Below are 6,000 nucleotides of genomic sequence, written 5' to 3'. Positions count from 1 at the left end.
TGTGAATCGACACTCGAGAATAAACTTGGAATATGTCATTGGTAACAGATTTCAGCAGGAGTTAGAAACAGGGTAAGATAATGGGTAATTGGAGCTGATGGAATACAGACTGTGCAATAGGACTAGATACAAAAACTCAAAAATGGACAGCACAATAATACCTAATTGTAAAGTAATCATGTTAAAATACTGAACGAAGCTGCATCCGAGCTATAGGTTCTTGTTTTGTTTTGTTTTGTTTGTTTTGTTCTTATTATTATTACTTTTATTTTTTTTTCTCTATATTAACATTCTATATTTTTTTCTGTTATACTGCTAGTTCTTCTAAACCGATGCAAATGTACTAAGAAACGATGATCATGCATCTATGTGATGATGTTAAGAATTACTGATTGCATATGTAGAATGGTATGATGTCTAAAAAAAAAAAAAAATGGTCAGCACAATACTGCCTAATTGTAATGTAATTATGTTGGAACGCTGAATGAAGCTGCATCTGATCTATAGTTTTTTTCTGTTTTTTTTTTCTTTCTCTTATATATTTTTGTACTTTTTATTTTTATTTGTGTTTTCTCTGTGTTATCACTTTATTTCTTTTTCTGTTGTCGTGCTATTTCTTTCTCTAAATCGATGCATATGTACTGAGAAATGATGACCATACACCTATGTGATGATATTAAGAATTACTGATTGCATATGTAGAATGGATTGATTTCTAATGTTGTGTTAGTTAATTTTTTTTAATTAAAAAAAAAAAAGAATTTAGTAGACTGCCCTTCTATTGTATTTCTAGGCACCCCATGATTTACTAGCCAATGCCACAAATCTCTGCGTGTCATATAATTTTGATGCCTCCTTTGAGTTTGTTGTCTATTATAATAGTCGCGTCTACCCTGTCTTTGGTGATTAAGTGCTGCCACCTGGCTTCTGCCAACTCAGGATCCTGTCATCCCCATTGTGTTTAAGGATTCCAGCTCAGTGACAGCAGTTCCTACAGTAATATCTGACCTACAGAGAAGTGCAACCACAGAGCTCTTGAGGGATGATGCTGCTAGTCTCACAAATTTATTTCTCACTGTTCTGGTAAAAGGTGCATCCTCTGGACATTCCTGGGGTGTAAGAGCAGGCTTTGCATGATAAATCCACTCTAACATCCCAATCTCTCTAAGCCTCTGGATCCCCTCATCTACATTATACCAGGGCAGTTCTGGCATTTCAACCTCAGGTAATGTTGGCCACCTTTTGATCCATGTTTCAACCAACCACCCAAACAAGCTGTTAACACCTTTTCTAACTGCTCTAGCTGTAACATTGAATGCAGAATCTCTGCTTAGTGGGCCCATATTAATAAATTCAGCCTGATCCAGCCTTATATTCCTCCCACCATTATCCCACACTCTTAAAATCCATTACCACACATATTCCCCTGATTTATGTCTATACAAATTGGAAAACTCACACAGTTCTTTTGGAGTATAACGTACCTCCTCATGTGTGATACTTTGTACAGGCCCTCACCTTTAGGGGCCTGTTGGGACTTTAGTCTAGTTATAGGTCTAGAAGAAATGAGGGGTGGTGGGGGTGGGTCATGAAAAGAATTAGAAATATCTTCCAAGCCATTTGCTTCAGGGCTTTCATTTGCAGTTTCATCTGGTGAAACAGGATTAATAACTCTAGGGCTAATCCCTTCAGGAGGAGGTTGGGTGGCCAATTCCTCAAGGCAGGCTGGAGGTGGGGCGGCTATGTCCTCAGGGCAGACTATTACAGAGTTATCTAAAGAACGTTCAGCATGGCCTAGGGTTTCAACCTCACCCCCAACATCATTATCAATCCATATGTCACCATTCCATTTTTCAGGGTCCCACTCCTTTCCAATCAATGCCCTCACTTTAATGGCAGACACCGTACAAGACTGAGATTTCAGTTTATGTTGTAAAGTTGCTACTTTAACAATAAGATTCTGAGTCTGATTTTCAGAGATCTCAAGTCTACAGCTACAGGAAATAAGATTTTCCTTCAGGATACTCATAGAAACCTCTACATCTTTCAGACGGCACTTAAGCTTCTCATTTGAAGCCTTAAGCCCATCCCTTTCACCCTTTAATGTAGACAGTGTATCTAACAACAACCAACCAATATCTCTATAACTCTTATTTCTACAAAACTCTGTAAAGGTGTCAAAAACATTATCCCCCAGAGTCTGGCTTCGTACAAGCGAAGCATTAGGAGAATCGAATGATGATATTTTGACTATCTCCTTTGCCAACTCAGTCCATGGATTGGGAGTGTCATTCTGATTACGGGAATCAGAGTCCTTAGTGTCTCTGAGTCCAGTCAGAGTAGAAAACCATTCATAAAAACCCATTTTTAAGATTCTGTTCCTTAAGAACCACTCCTGGTACCAAGATGTATTAGTTAGAGTTCTCTAGAGAAACAGAATCAACAGGGAACACTTGCAAATATAAAATTTATGAAAGTGTCTCACGTGACCATAGGAACGCAGAGTCCAAAATCCACAGGGCAAGCTGCAAAGCCGATGACTCCGATGGATGGCCTGGATGAACTCCACAGAAGAGGCTCACTAGCCAAAGCAGGAATGCAACCTGTCTCCTCTGAGTCCTCCTTAAAAGGCTTCCCATGATTGCATTTAGCATCACTAATTGCAGAAGACACTCCCCCTTGGCTGATTACAAATGGAATCAGCTGTGGATGTAGCTGATGTGATCATGACCTAATCCTATGAAATGTCCTCATTGCAACAGACAGGCCAGTGCTTGCCCAATCAGATGAACAGGTACCACAACTTGGCCAAGTTGACACCTGTCCCTAACCATGACAGTAGTAGTGACAGTTTTTAAAATTTTTAAATTAATTTTTAAATTTTTAAAAAATATGACAGGAAAGAAACACAAACATTCTTAATATATGATCATTCCGCTCTACATATATAATCAGTAATCACAATATCATCACATAGTTGCATATTCATCATCATGATCATTTCTTAGAACATTTACATCAACTCAGAAAAAGAAATAGAAAGACAACAGAAAAAGAAATAAAACAAAAACAGAAAAAAAAATTACACATACCTCTTACCCCTCCCTTTCATTGATCACTAGCATTTCAAACTAAATTTATTTTAACATTTGTTCCCCTATTATTTATTTTTATTCCACATGTTCTATTTTTCTGTTAACAAGGTAGATAAAAGGAGCATCAGACACAAGGTTTTCACAATCACACAGTCACACTGTGAAAGCTATATCATTATACAATCATCATCAAGAAACATGGCTACTGGAACACAGCTCTACGTTTTCAGGAAGTTCCCTGAAAATTACGGCCTCTACATTACAACTTGAATTACAAGGTGATATCTACTTAATGCGTAAGAATAACCTCCAGGATAACCTCTCAACTCTGTTTGGAATCTCTCAGCCATTGACACCTTGTCTCAAACCCCTTTTAGTTGAGAAGGTTTTCTCAATCCCTTGATGCTGAGTCTCAGCTCATTCTAGGATTTCTGTCCCACGTTGCCAGGAAGGTCCACACCCCTGGGAGTCATGTCCCATGTAGACAGGGGGAGGGTGGTGAGATTGCTTGTTGTGTTGGCTGGAGAGAGAGGCCACATCTGAGCAACAAAAGAAGTTCTCTTGCAGGTGACTGTTAGGCCTAATTTTAAGTAGGTTTGACCTACCCTTTGTGGGGTTAAGTTTCGTATGAACAAGCCCCAAGACTGGGGGCTCAGCTTGTAGCTTTGGTTGTCCACACTGCTTGTGAGAATATCAAGAATTCAACTTGGGGAGGTTGAATTTTCCCCTGTTCTCACCATTCCCCGAAGGGGACTTTGCAAATACTTTTTTATTCACTGATCAAATCACTCTGGGATTTATCAGGGCATCACTCTGGACAAACCAACAAAATCTCATGTCCTACTCAAGGTTCCATGTACTTACGGTGTTCAATAAAGCTATCTACATAAGTTATATTAGGAAATGCACTGGTCAAAATATAAATTTTGTACCAAATAAACATTTTTTGCTTTAGTCTCACACATAAATTGAAATTTTAAAATATGAAGTACCATCTGTTTTCAGCACCCTGCAGTAATGACATTCCTTTGTTCTTCCTTATGCAAAAACATTTTTAAAATTTGTACATTTAGTCGCTATCATTATACACTCTAGGCATTCCTAGATTATACCATCTCAATCTTTATCATCTATCTTTCTTTGTGATTTCATTTGTGCCCCCAGCCCTCCTCCCTCTCTCATTCTCACATTCAGCTTCATTCAGTGTTTTAACATAGTAGTGACATTTTAAACAATATTTAGTTTAAATATATAGTCTAATCCATGAGCACAAAACACCTTTCCATTTATTTAGGTCTTTAATTTCTTTCAGCAATGTTTTGCAGATTTTGCTGTACAAGTCTTTTACATCCTTGGTTAAATTTCTTCCTAGATATATATTTCTTAAATGTTTTCTTGAGTTTCTTTTTGATTACTGGTGTATAGAAGCACAACTGATTTTTGTATGTTTGATCTTGTATCCCACAGTTTGCTGGATTCACACTTCAGAAAATTTTTTTTGTGTGTAATTGAATCAATGCACATTTGGAGGTTTTTTGTTTTTGTTTTTGTTTTTTGCATGGACAGGCACCAGGAATCGAACCCAGGTCTCCGGCATGGCAGGCGAGAACTCTGCCTGCCGAGCCATTGTGGTCTGCCCATATTAGAAGTTTGAATTTACACTATTCATGTGCTCTGAATCTATCCAAGACCCTAGCAAAAACAGGTCCTAGACCAGTGATCCAAGAAGTTTGCATTGCACACAAGCAACAAAAGAATAGACAACAACAATTAGAATAAGCAATAATTCCAGGGTCGGAATCTGGAATAATATGGTTCCCAGGGGACAAGATAGGAATAAGGAATGGGAAGTTAAGGTTGAAAATGTTCAGAGTTCCTATTTGGAATGATGGAAATGTCTTGGTAATGGATGGTGGTGATGGTAGTACACCATTGTGAATGACATTAACAGCACTGAAATATATATCTGAATATGATCACAAGGGTAAATGTTAGATTGTATATATGGTAACAGAATAAAATTTTCTTTTAATCCATGGAGCTACACTACAAAACAATGAATATTAAGTTAAACCATGGACTTTAATAGCACAGTTATAAAAATCTGCTATCATCAACTATAACAAATGTTCTATACCAATGGAAGGTGCTGGTGGTGGGACTCGTATATGAGAATCGTGTATTTTATGTATGATTGTTCTGTAAACTATAGCTTTTCTAATAAAGAGAAAAAAGAAGAGCTAGATTAAAGCACACACACATACACACCAATCAATAAGGAAAGATGCACAGAAAAAAATGAGCAAAGGATTTGAACAAGCAATTTCCAGAACAGAAAACCCAAATGGAAAATATATATAAATGAAAAGATGTTGAGCAACGGGAATTGGAATCCCCTGCTGGTGGATTTGTACTTCAGGAGCATCATTTGGGAGAGCCACTGCTATATCCAGTGGAGTTGAGGGTGAGCTCATACTTTGACCCAGCAATTTCACTCCAAGGTGTTTACCCAAGAGCAGTGGAGCTGAACGGGGTGGAGGTGGGGGTAAATATTGCCCCTTGGGAAGCATTTGGAAATGTGCGGAGTCCATTTGTCATCATGATAGGGGAGGGCAGGCCTTTAGCGGGTAGGGTTGCTAGATATCTTGTAACGTGCAGGAGATCCCATACAATGAAGAACTGTCCCACAATTCCACCTATAAACACATAGCATTTTTTGCATGTTTTTAACATACACTGAAGTTTCCTGGTATGCAATTATGAGGTAAATAGAAGGAAAATTATACTTCGTGCTCTTAGGAACATTACCAAGAGTTGTTCATTCACCATTTCAGAAACTGATGGCATTAGCCACAAAAAAACAAGTTGCAGAAGCATGCATACAATGTTGCCACACCATAACGAT

The sequence above is a fragment of the Tamandua tetradactyla genome, chromosome 1, assembly GCF_023851605.1.
Source record: "Tamandua tetradactyla isolate mTamTet1 chromosome 1, mTamTet1.pri, whole genome shotgun sequence".
NCBI classification, from domain to species: Eukaryota; Metazoa; Chordata; class Mammalia; order Pilosa; family Myrmecophagidae; genus Tamandua; species Tamandua tetradactyla.
Note: the sequence above shows the minus strand (reverse complement) of the source record.